The 13,414-nt window shown below is 41.0% G+C and overlaps 1 long non-coding RNA gene across 1 annotated transcript; it reads right to left on the bottom strand.

Moving 5' to 3' along the window:
• Positions 1–5,074: 5,074 nt before the first annotated feature.
• On the bottom strand, positions 5,075–12,664 carry LOC140355649 (uncharacterized). The gene is made up of 3 exons (XR_011926010.1): positions 12,613–12,664; positions 10,647–10,732; positions 5,075–5,253 (listed from the first exon to the last, which is right to left on the bottom strand). It is a non-coding gene; the product is annotated as an uncharacterized lncRNA (long non-coding RNA).
• Between the last annotated feature and the right edge of the window lie 750 nt (positions 12,665–13,414).

Below are 13,414 nucleotides of genomic sequence, written 5' to 3'. Positions count from 1 at the left end.
GTGAAGCACTTTGAATTGCCTTGTGTATGAAATGTGCTCTACAAATAAACTTACCTTGCCTCTACCTGATTTGTTCATGTAATAAAGTCACATTTGTCTCGCCCCAGCACATAATGTGACCGCTGTGTGCTGCTTGCATCTCATTATAAAGCATGTTTTTGTCCACAAACACAGGAACAAACAGTGGTGCGCTGTTAGCCTGTTGTTATCTGTGACGCAACAGCAAAGCCTGGCTCTGAAGGTTGTGAAAAGCGCCGATAAACTCATGGCGGTGGATAATTAGGACGCTCGGCATGCGCTAACAAGGCGAGGAACGCGTTTGGAAAAGCTACTAACTCTTTAAAATGGATCCAGTTCAGTTTTTAAGACTCACCTCCGTTGACAGGTCCGGTTCCCAGTGTCACCATGAACACAGCGTCTGAGCTATTGAAGATTCCGAGATTCCTGCGCTTGATCGTGAAGGTGCATTTGATCACGGTCCCAGTCACTTCAACTTTCTTCTCATCGACCGACTGAGGAAATGCCAAACACAGTTACTACAGCTGCTATTACTACTACCAGGGTCACATGGTTAAAGGAGAGGCATGTTGTGTTTTTTCCAGGTTCTTATCATTGAACTATAACATAAATAGACCAATATTTTACATTTTGTTCATTCGGAGTTAATCACAATGAAGAGGCGGAGCTTATCAGTATGTAGAGGCTCATCAACTCAGCCTCTTCATAGTGATAAGCCTCTTCATAGTGATACACTCACACAGCCTCCTCTAGTGCTATTTCTGTAGTCACAACACACAGATGGGAAAACAAAATGTGAGTCATTTTTGCCCAATCTGAGAAATTTGATTCATATTCCTTGTGAAAAGATAACATTCAGTCCCACTGAAACTAGTCTGAAACTAGGCAACTTTCCCAACACCAACAACTACAACACTCACCATGGTTGTGTTTGTGAGAGTTGCATTTTGGAGGCTGTTGTTTCTCTCATGTGTTTCGAAGAAGAAGGAGTCTTTTCTATTTCCACAAACAAAAAAACTGGAAACCTTCGGGGAAAAATAAACAGAGGAAGAATTAGTCTTGAGGAGGTAACGATGTCATCGTGTTTACACACAATGACTTGACCACAGACTGAACCTTTGAGACACTGCGGGTGAGACCCAGAGCCACGTATCCTGAAGAGCTTCCTCTGAGGCTGAAGGTGAGGTTTGTGGGAGTGGCTACAACAGAAGTGAACAGACAGGAGCCGGAGGAGGTCGAGGGGTCACAGGAAGCTGGGGTCTCCACACACAGTTTAGATGTTCCACAGCCGGAGCGAGTGATGGACTGAGAGGAGAAAAAGATGAGGCTCATGATCTGATCAAAGTGAAATGTCCATGTTTAATACTGATGTGGAGCCGAGCTCAGAGTTCTGTTTGAATCTCTCAAAATGACTTGTGTCTTTGATATTTTTAACCAGTTAAGAATACTACACAAACTGGTTTGTTTATTATTTATGACTGGTTTGTTTATTATTATTGACTAGTTTGTTTATTATTTTTGACTGGTTTGTTTATTATTTTTGACTGGTTTGTTCATTATTATTGACTGGTTTGTATATTATTTTTACTGGTTTGTTTATTATTTTTGACAGGTTTAATTATTATTTTTACTGGTTTGTTTATTATTTATTGTTGGAAGAATTGTCAGTATCAGAGCAGAGAAACACACCACAGGGGGAGGGGGAGGTAGATTGTCTTTAGGGTCCAACAGGTCCAGAACGGCGGTCTTCAAACTCTCGGTCAGCAAGCCTAGGTCCACTGAAGAGAAAACAAGGTCAAGATGAGGAAACAGTTGATAGAAATCGGGAACTTTGTGTTGTTTTTTTCTTTTTCCTAAAACCGTTTTGTATCTTAAGTTTATTCAAAATATATTATAGTCTAATTTTCTAGTTTTTTGTGTATTATTATTTTTTAATGCCTTTTTGTATCTTAAAGGAATTATGGAGGATTTTTTGGCGCCAAATCTGAGTCTCATTTCCTCGTGGCGTGGACAGCCGAGTAGTTCATTCACATGTCAATCATAAAACGCACCTACTGCACACCTGCAGCCTCGTTCTGCTCGTCCCCAGGAGAGCAGCACGTTTCCCTGTGTCTAAGCGCATGGATCTATCATAATATAGTTCCCTCAGTGTAAAGGACAAAATTAAGACAGAGTGGTAGGTGGTGGTGTTGTTTTTTATATTCTAATATTTTTTTTAAATATTCTTTTTAAATGGTTGGATTGAATTATATTTCTAATTGTTCTATTTGTTCATCTTTATTTTTTATTCCCCTGCTGTTCGTTCCCATTGGACGACAAATCTTCTTTTATCCCTCTTATTGTCGTCCTGTGAGTGGAGTTTGCGTCATTAAAGTGGCTCTACAGCTGCAGTACATCCAGAACGCTGCTGCTCGTGTCCTGACTAGAACCAGGAAGTACCATCACATTAGTCCTGTTCTCAGGTCTCTGCACTGCCCCCTGTGGCTCAGAGAAGAGACTTTAAAGCAGCTCTGCTTGTGTACAAGTCTCTCCATGGCCTAGCACCAAAGTACATCTTGGACATGTTAGTGCCATATGAACCATCTAAGACTCTGAGGACCTCAGGGACCGGCCTCCTGCTGGTGCCAGAGTCAGGACTAAACATGGACCGGCCTCCTGCTGGTGCCAGAGTCAGGACTAAACATGGACCGGCCTCCTGCTGGTGCCAGAGTCAGGACTAAACATGGACCGGCCTCCTGCTGGTGCCAGAGTCAGGACTAAACATGGGCCGGCCTCCTGCTGGTGCCAGAGTCAGGACTAAACATGGACCGGCCTCCTGCTGGTGCCAGAGTCAGGACTAAACATGGACCGGCCTCCTGCTGGTGCCAGAGTCAGGACTAAACATGGACCGGCCTCCTGCTGGTGCCAGAGTCAGGACTAAACATGGGGAATCTGCATTTCAGTTTTATGCAGCTAAAATCTGGAACAGTCTTCCTGAAGATGTGAGACACCTTATGTTTAGCTGTGCATATGACTGAAAGGATTTTTCTTTGCACTCTTCTCTTTTATGACTTAATTGTTTTTAATTAGTTAATTTAATTGTTTTTCTGTTTCTGTCATTTCTTTGTGATTTTAATGCATTTTTCCTACTGTGAAGCACTTTGAATTGCCTTGTGTATGAAATGTGCTCTACAAATAAACTTACCTTGCCTCTACCTGATTTGTTCATGTAATAAAGTCACATTTGTCTCGCCCCAGCACATAATGAGACCGCTGTGTGCTGCCTGCATCTCATTATAAAGCATGTTCTTGTCCACAAACACAGGAACAAACAGTGGTGCGCTGTTAGCCTGTTGTTATCTCTGACGCAACAGCAAAACCTGGCTCTGAAGGTTGTGAAAAGCGCCGATAAACTCATGGCGGTGGATAATTAGGACGCTCGGCATGCGCTAACAAGGCGAGGAACGCGTTTGGAAAAGCTACTAACTCTTTAAAATGGATCCAGTTCAGTTTTTAAGACTCACCTCCGTTGACAGGTCCGGTTTCCAGTGTCACCATGAACACAGCGTCTGAGCTATTGAAGATTCCGAGATTCCTGCGCTTGATCGTGAAGGTGCATTTGATCACGGTCCCAGTCACTTCAACTTTCTTCTCATCGACCGACTGAGGAAATGTCAAACACAGTTACTACAGCTGCTATTACTACTACCAGGGTCACATGGTTAAAGGAGAGGCATGTTGTGTTTTTCCAGGTTCTTATTATTGAACTATAACATAAATAGACCAATATTTTACATTTTGTTCATTCGGAGTTAATCACAATGAAGAGGCGGAGCTTATCACTAAGTAGAGGCTCATCAACTCAGCCTCTTCATAGTGATAAGCTCCGCCTCTTCATAGTGATACACTCAGCCTCTACATAAAAACAGCCTCCTCTAGTGCTATTTTTGTAGTCACAACACACAGATGGGAAAACAAAATGCGAGTCATTGTTGCCCAATCTGAGAAATTTCACAATAGATTTGGTTTTCCATCTGGCGGATCACTAAGCACGGACAAAATGTGTGATTCATGTCAACAAAATTGTTAAATTGAAGGAACAGAAATGAAGGTTTTGTGTCATGTCAGTGTGATTTTAATGCATTTTTTTCCTTTGAATTGCCTTGTGTACGAATTGTGCTGCAAATAAACTTGCCTTGCCTTACATAGTGATAATCTCCGCCTCTTCATAGCGATAAAATGTTGACTTACATATGTTATAGTTTATTCTAAATGGCCAGAAATAAGGCTTAACTTACCTTAAAGGCCGTGGCTGCAGAGCCGCGGCGCGGTCAAATGGCCCAGCAGTTTCAGGAACCGCGGCACTGCCATATAGCCTCATGGCTAACCCTAACCTTAACCCGTACCCTAACCCTGACCCTAACCCTAACCCGGACCCTAACCCTGACCCTAACCTTAACCCGGCGCGGTCTAAAACGGTGCGGTCAAATAGCGCAGCAGTTTCAGGAGCCGCGGGACAAAATAATTTGTGCCGGCCCTGTAGACACTCCCAACCTTAAAAGCTGTTTTTAAGTCAGACGTAAGTTTGGTAGATCATTTTAAATAAGATACCCCTGGGTCTAAGCTATAAAGATGTTTTTCTTTTGGACAGGGAATCGGGTCAAAATTAGATCTTTAAAATGAATTAATCTTTAAAGGCAAATAATCGTTCATGACATTATGATGAGTTAGTCAAAATGTAATTAGATTTAAGAGGTATATTTTTTAACATTACCTTACTATTTTACATTTATTTAGTATTTTTTGGTCTGTTCATGAGAACTAGTACATTTTTTGGCAACTTTCCCAACACCAACAACTACAACACTCACCTTGGTTGTGTTTGTGAGAGTTGCATTTTGGAGGCTGTTGTTTCTCTCATGTGTTTCGAAGAAGAAGGAGTCTTTTCTATTTCCACAAACAAAAAAACTGGAAACCTTCAGTGAAAAATAAACAGAGGAAGAATTAGTCCTGAGGAGGTAACGATGTCATCGTGTTTACACACAATGACTTGACCACAGACTGAACCTTTGAGACACTGCGGGTGAGACCCAGAGCCACGAATCCTGAAGAGCTTCCTCTGAGGCTGAAGGTGAGGTTTGTGGGAGTGGCTACAACAGAAGTGAACAGACAGGAGCCGGAGGAGGTCGAGGGGTCACAGGAAGCTGGAGTCTCCACACACAGTTTAGATGTTCCACAGCCGGAGCGAGTGATGGACTGAGAGGAGAAAAAGATGAGGCTCATGATCTGATCAAAGTGAAATGTCCATGTTTAATACTGATGTGGAGCCGAGCTCAGAGTTCTGTTTGAATCTCTCAAAATGACTCGTGTCTTTGATATTTTTAACCAGTTAAGAATACTAAACAAACCTGTTTAGTATTCTTAACTGGTTTGTTTATTATTTTTACTGGTTATTATGGTTGGACTGGTTTGTTTGTTTGTTTGTTTGTTTGTTTATTATTAGGCCTGAGCGCCACAAGCTGGCGAGAGGCCTAATAAACTCGTAAGGCCATGCGAAGCACGGCTGCGAAAGTGCGCACGTAGTGCGCACGAAATTGAGCGCGAAGCGCTCGCCCACTTCCAAACACTCACTAACGCACTCCTTCACTCACGCACGCCCCGTGCATACTAATTAGTAGTAGGAAAATGGAACATTACCGTTGTAAACGGGCGAAGCCCGTGCAAAAGTGCGCACTAAACGAGCACTTTACATTGGGATGACGACCGCTTCGCGGCACTCATTTGCCCTAAGTAGCTCACGAATACGTTCCCCATCTCTTGCATGTTCCGTGCATATAAGCATGCAATGCAAAAATTTAACATTATTACTGTATAGAGGGCCAAAAACACAAAGTGGGCGGAGCCCACTCAAAATTAACGAAAGTACCCGTCAGTGACCAGGGACCCACACCATGAGGTAGGAAAGCGCGAGCGCTTTCCGAAAATGTATAATTTATGATATTTGAAAAATGGGAAACATTGTTTTTGCATCAGAATATTATTCTTTCTTTCTTCTTTCTTCTTTCTTCTTTCTTCTTTCTTCTTTCTTCTTTCTTCTTTCTTTCTTTCTTTCTTTCTTCTCGGGACCAACCCCCCTATTTTTCACCCAGTGAACATTAACGAAAAGTCACAAAAATTTGCACACCTCTAAAAATCGTGCCTCTCTACATTCTGGCTATCTCCCTTTTCTAAAATAAAAAAATTGGCGCGTCAGCGCCCCCAAATGTACCAAAAATGCATTGAGAGATAGGAAATGACCCAAAAAAAATCTGATCGTAGAATCATGAAATTTGGCGCAGAGGTAGATGGTGACAAGAAAAGTAAAAAAAAGTTAAAAAAAACAAATGTCGGCCATATTGGTTCAAAGATGGCTAAGCAGGACTCGGGAGTTTTTCCAAACGTCGTACTTTTACGAACTCCTCCCAGGGCGTTGGCTCTAAAAAGCTGAAATTTGGTGAAAATGCTACTGAGAAGTGGGACATCAAAAGTTATTCAAATTACATTGATACCTGTCACGGTCTCTGTGCGGCGAAGCCGCAAACTTTAGCTAGAATTTCAGAAATCTCCCAAATTTAACATTTCTGCCGTTTGCGCAGATAAAGTCCGAATTGCGTCAAATTAGAATCAGTTGTTAAACTCTTTGCCCTAAACCTACCCTACTTGAAATGAAATAAATTAATTTGGCGCCACAGCGCCCCCTACAGATTTTATATGGAGGTTAAATGTTTAGTTTTGCGAAATTATATGAAATTTGACACACAACTCAATTTTAGCATCCCCATCAAAAAAGTCAATGAGACCCATGTCATAATTGTTATGGTTTTGCCGTAGCGATGACCAAAACCTCCCACGTTATTCCAATGGGGAAATCGCCAGAACATGTTTACACTTTATACTTTCACAAACCCCTCCCAGGGCGTTAGCCCTATTAACCTGAAATTTGGTGAGACTCATCTTCAGGGGTGGACCATCAAAAGATATCCACATTTTTATTCAAAGAGTCACGGTGTCTGTGCGGCAAAGCCGCACATTTTGCCAAGAATTCAAAATAAAATTGCTTTTTGATGGTAAAACAAAGGAGAGAAGATGTGACAGCGTCACAGATTCAGCAGTAGGCGTAATAAAAGGACAATTGGGGCGCGTTAGCGCCCCCTCCTCTTGCGGCGTGGCGGCGGCGTGGCGAGGGCCGATCATTGCCGCTTGCGGCTATATTTATTATTATTATTATTATTATTGACTGTGTTGTTTATTGTTTTTGAATGGTGTGTTTATCATTATTGACCTGTTGTTATTGTTTTTTTAATAACAATAATTGTTTTATTATAACTTTTGACAGATTTGTCGGTGTAATCCCTCATTCGTCCAGGCGTGTTCCATAGTAGAAAAAGCTTCAGTTGTAGTCATCTGGACTCAGTTTGAAAAAATAGACGTTTCGACTCTCATCCAAGAGTCATTGTCAATAACAGAATTTAGGTCGAGAACTCCGATATTAATACTGTTCTGTGGTAAGACCAGCCCATTGGGCGGAGCCTCCTGAAGTAGAAAGAGTTGTTTGTTTCAACAGAAACTCCCCCCTTGTATCTACCGAGCTAGCCTATTCAGAATCTTAATGGGCTATTAGAATCCTCTTTGTCTTTGTGAGACCCTGGCTCAACCACCCTGAGTACCTGATTAGCATCTAAATGTCCTGGTCCTGGTCCTCTACCTTTCCAGGGGTTCAGTATACCATTATAGATACCAGGAAGATTGAATCTTAGCCCTCCATTTCTGTTTAAAGAAGGTCTTTCTTTTTTTTTAACAAAAATAGCTTCCTTAACTCCTCTTTCAAACCATCTTTTCTCCCTGCTTAAAACCTTCACCTCACCGTCTTCAAACGAGTGATTAGAGGCTTCAAGATGGAGATGCACAGCACTCTGTGGTCCTGAACTAGTATTTCTTCTGTGCTGATAGAGCCTCTTGTGTAGAGGCTGTTTAGTCTCACCTATGTAACGTTCTTTACAGCTTTCTTCACTGCATTGGATCGAATAAACTACATTGCTCTGTTTTTGAGTCGGCAACTTGTCCTTAGGGTGAACCAGTTTTTGTCTTAAAGTGTTTCCTGGTTTAAAATAAACAGGGACTTCGTGTTGTCTAAAAATTCTCTGCAGTTTTTCCGACAGGCCAGACACATAAGGGATAGAAACACCCTTCCTTCTCTGTTCAGTTTCCCTTTTGTCTTGCTTCTTGGTTCTCTTCACTCTGTTGAGAGCCCAAGCGGGGTAACCACAGGCTGAGAGGGCATTTCGGACATGTTTTTCCTCTTTCTTCTTGCCCTCTGAGCTGGTGGGCACACCTTGAGCTCTGTGTTGTAAGGTTCTGATCACACCCAGCTTGTGCTGTAGTGGGTGGTTGGAACCAAAGAGCAGATACTGGTCCGTGTGTGTAGGTTTCCTATATACTTCTATTTGGAGTTTCCCGTCCTCTCCTCTGATCGTGGAACAATCAAGAAAGGCCAAGCGATTCTCCTTAGCGTCTTCTCTTGTAAACCTGATATGTGGGTCCACAGCATTGATGTGATCAGAGAAGGTTTCCAGCTCTTGTTTCTTGATTGTTACAAAAGTATCATCGACATAGCGAAGCCACAGTTTTGGGGCTATGCCTGAGAATGAGGACAGTGCCTTCTTCTCAAAGTGCTCCATGTACAGGTTGGCCACTATGGGAGAGACGGGCGAGCGCATGGCACAGCCATGAATCTGTCTGTAAAATTGTCCCCGGAATTGAAAGTAAGTGGTGTTCAGACAGATGTCCAACAGTTTACATATGTGTTCAGGTGTCAGTTTGGTCCTTTCCTGTAGGGTGGTGTCTTCCTGCAGTCTGATCCTCACTGCTGCTACTGCATCAGAGGTCGGGATGCAGGTGAACAGGGACACAACATCATATGAAACCATGAGGTCATCTGGGTCCAGTTGGAGATGTTTCACTTTATCCACAAAGTTGTGCGTGTTTTCCACATGATGTTCCAAATTCCCCACAAGTGGAGCCAATATAGTTGTTAAATGCTTGGCCACATTGTAAGTGATGGAATCTGTGCTGCACACTATGAGTCTGAGTGGAACATCCTTTTTGTGTATTTTTGGAAGGCCATAAATGCAGGGCATGGCTTCACCAGGATACAGTCTGTAATACAGAGGCCGATCTATCACTTCCTCTTTTTCCAGCCTTTGTAAACAGTCTATCACTTTCTTCTTGTAGCCACTGGTCGGATCTCTTTTCAAGCGTTCGTATGTGGTCGTGTCCTCGAGGAGGGTGTGGACTTTGGCTTCGTAATCAGCTGCGTTGAGAATCACAATGCAACGTCCCTTGTCAGCTGGGAGGATGTTGATGCTATGATCTTTTTCTAGTGCTGAAAGTGCTTTTCTCTCTTCAGATGTGATATTTGAAGGCGGTGGTTTGGAACTCTTCAGAGTCGCTGTGACACGTAACCTCAGGTCTGCGGCCTCCGATTCAGTCATTTTGTTGTTCCTAATTGCCGTTTCAGTGGCTGTGATGTAGTCCTCTGTAGGGATGTGTTTAGAGGTGACAGAAAAGTTGAGCCCTTTAGAGAGCACCTCCTTTTCTGCCTGTGTCAGGACACGATCTGATAGGTTCTTAATCCAATTGTTTTTGCTGGTCGCTAATTTGTCTGTCTCAGTCCTAATGTCTAGCTCGACCTCACCTGCATTCTTTTTGTTCAAAAGAATGTTGAACTTCTTGATTTGGCGTTCTTTGTTCTTCCTGTGCTGTGCTTCTTGTGCTGTCTGTGTAAAATCCAGCACTCTTTTGAAAGCTTCTTCAGGGAGTATGCTGGTTAATTTCTCCTGTAAAGTTCCTGTTCTGTCTTTCAATTTATCAATTCTGACGTTGTTTTCCTGGATCCTTTCACTGAGCATCTGCATAAGGCTCCTTCTCCAAATCTTCTCTGCTCTGTGTCCTCTGACCGGTGATTTGATCTGCAGGCTCTTCGGGATCATGTTGTTCTGTCTGCATCTAAGATTGAACCTCAAGTGATTCCTGTTGTCTGCTAGTTTCCTGGCTACAGATTCGAGTTCCTGAACTAAATCCAAGGTTTTAGGCCCAAAATTCTTGGAAATATGTCGGTGTAATCCCTCATTCGTCCAGGCGTGTTCCATAGTAGAAAAAGCTTCAGTTGTAGTCATCTGGACTCAGTTAGAAAAAATAGACGTTTCGACTCTCATCCAAGAGTCATTGTCAATAACAGAATTTAGGTCGGGAACTCCGATATTTATACTCTTGTGTGGTAAGTCGAGCCCATTGAGCGGAGCCTCCTGAAGTAGAAAGAGTTGTTTGTTTCAAACAACTCTTTCTACAACAAAGAGAACCCACGGTAACACGGGGAGAACATGCAGACTCCACCCAGATAGATCATGTGATGTTGGTCTGGTCCGGGAACCCATGATCTCCTTTTTGGGAGGCAAGAGCACTAACCACCTTTGCCACCGTGCACCCTGGTAAACTGATAAACCCTGTTATACTGGTAGTCCCTGTTATTCAAACACTGCTGTATTGACAGAGTAAACAGTGGAGGTGGATGTGAGCACTGACGACACACAAACGACTGATGTTGACTTTACCAAAACTCCCTCGACCTTCACCGCGGCCGAGGCAAACAAGAAGATCGCTGCCGTGAACCGCACCAGGAACGAGCCCCGAATCATGTCTGGACAGGAAACATGTAAATACAAACAAATAATCAATAATCTGTTTTTATTTGAAAAAATAAGAGGATGATTCACACTAGTTTGTTAATATCACAACTAGACACATGTTTTGTTTGTATTTCTTCTTAATTTTTGGTGAAAATGGGGAGATTTTTTGACCAAGTGATATTTTTTAAATCAGTTTTAAAATTTGAGCTTTCAGGCAAAACATACGGTCGAGTATAAGGGCCAAATACAATTTTGTGCCAAATTCCATAAAATTTCGCAAAACTAAACATTTTACCCTCAATATAACATTTTATTTCACTCTGTAGGGGGCGCCTCTTTGCCCTAGGTTTAGGGCAAAGAGTTTAACAACAGATTCTAATTTGACGCAATTCAGACTTTATCTGCACAAACGGCAGCAAATAAAAAAATTGGGAAATTTATTACATTCTAGCTACAATTTGCGGCTTCGCCGCACAGAGACCATGACAGATATCAAAGTAAGTTGAATAACTTTTGATGTCCCACTCCTCAGCACTATTTTCACCAAATTTCTGCTTTTTAGGGCCAACGTCCTGGGAGGAGTTAGCAAAAGTACGATATTTGGAAATTCTCCGAAGCAAATTTTGATCCAATATGGCCGACATTTGGTTGGGTGGACAGCGTTGCCGTAGTAATATTTTTTACTTCTCTTGTCACCATGTATCTCTGCACCAAATTTCATGATTCTACAATCAGATTTTTTTTGGGGCCATTTCCTATCTCTGGACATCTGGGGGTGCTGACGCGCCAATCTATTACGTTATAGAAAAGGAAGATAGCCAGAATGTAGAGAGGCACGATTTTTAGAGCTGTGCACATTTTTTTGACTTTTCGTCAATGTTCAATGGGTGAAAAATAGGGGGGTTGGTCCTGAAAAGAAAGAAGAAAGAATGAATAATATTCCGATGTGAAAACAATGTTTCCCATTTTTCAAATATCATAAACTATACATTTTCGGAAAGCGCTTTCCTACCTCATGGTGTGTGTCCTTGGTCACTGACGGGTACTTTTGTTAATTTTGAGTGGGCGCCGCCCACTTTGTGTTTTTGGCCCTCTATACAGTAATAATGTTCACTTTTTGTATCACATGTTTATATGCACGGAACATGCAACAGACGGGGAACGTATTCGTGAGCTACTTAGCGCAAACGAGTGCTTTATATGGGGAGGCCGACCGCTCCACGTGTAAAAGCTTCAAAAACGTCCAATTATTTAATATTTATTTGGTTATTTTAGTATAACTTATTATGTACACATAATAACACATTTATTCACAAAAGGCCAGGGCAATTAATCAGATTTTAATCGAGATTCAGTGGTTTAGAATCGTCTAATTAAATATTCAGTTTTTTTAATTGAGAGCACCACATTCAACCCTCTGTCAGTAAAAATACGTTGTTTTGAGTTCAGACTTTGGAGGACTATTTTTGCGTCAACTGAATCCTTTTTTATTGTTTTCAACCCAAATCCAAAATACAAACATATTTTCAGTTTTTTTCCCGTTTTAAAAAAGATTACTCATAAAAAACAAACTCATTTCAATTCGAGCCTAACATTAACCGTACACGGATTGGATTTAAATGACACTGTTTAGAAGTAAAACATAAAATCAATTACTATTTAGTTTTTTTAAGAAAATCGATTTCAAGCCATTTTTTATTTTATTTTTTTGCCATTTGCCCAGCCCTATTCACAACGCACGAGATGTAAACAAAACTATTTATCCAATGCTAAACTTGTCTCATCAACTCTTACAATTATCTTAGTACTTCAAAAAATATTGAATTAAAGTTTTGGCGGTAAACCAAATATCAGAAAACAGTCCAAAGCATAAAAAAGGGCAGTATCGTACCTGTTGTGTGGTGTCGACGTGTTTCTTCTCGTTGCAGGTGAAAATCTCCTCTGTTTGACTTTTCCTGAGGCAGAACTTTTACCTGAGCCTGATGCTGAGGGGGCGGAGCTAAAGGCCACACCTGCAGTAAAACATTTAAACTGTCTGTCCCTTTTAATGACTGTTTATTAAATGTAGTTTTAAGGGTTATTTACTAAAGCTAATGGCAAATAACTTCATAAAAATCTTCATAAACAATATCTACATGAGGTAAATTACTCAAATTAAAGTCTGTATTTTCAAGTTAAGGTTAATGTAGTTTATTTTACTGTTTCAAGAGGTTTGTTTCAGTCCATTCATTTCAATATATATCAGAAATCACAAGAGGAATAATATCTAAATGATATATATGCATGTATAATCTGGACAATAATTCTCTATATATATAAATATATATATATTTTTAAATAAATGGAAAAGATAAGGTAATTTTGTTTTGCTGGACTGACTTTTTTTTGAGATTCTCCATTTCTTTTTTCTGTTTAGCTTTCACGCTCTTCTTTATGTTTTTATAAAGATGAATTGTTTTAATATCCAAACTGAAATATCCACAAATGTTAAATCTTATTATTGCTTGTTTGGGATTGACTCCCCAAACTTCATGTTAATCTCAAAGTCTTTTGGAGTTGAAAAATGATACATTTTGGAAAGCGTTTGTGAAAACATCATTTCACTCTTCATTGTGGATAAACCAGTTACATGTCTACCCAGAGACATTTTGAGTGATTCTGAAAGTGTGAATTCAAAGCTTTCCAATGATGTC

The sequence above is a fragment of the Eucyclogobius newberryi genome, unplaced genomic scaffold, assembly GCF_026437365.1.
Source record: "Eucyclogobius newberryi isolate DKJ021-1_F unplaced genomic scaffold, fEucNew1.0.hap1 SCAF_12, whole genome shotgun sequence".
Classification (NCBI taxonomy): domain Eukaryota; kingdom Metazoa; phylum Chordata; class Actinopteri; order Gobiiformes; family Gobiidae; genus Eucyclogobius; species Eucyclogobius newberryi.
Note: the sequence above shows the minus strand (reverse complement) of the source record. Positions and strands in the feature narration are given on the sequence as shown.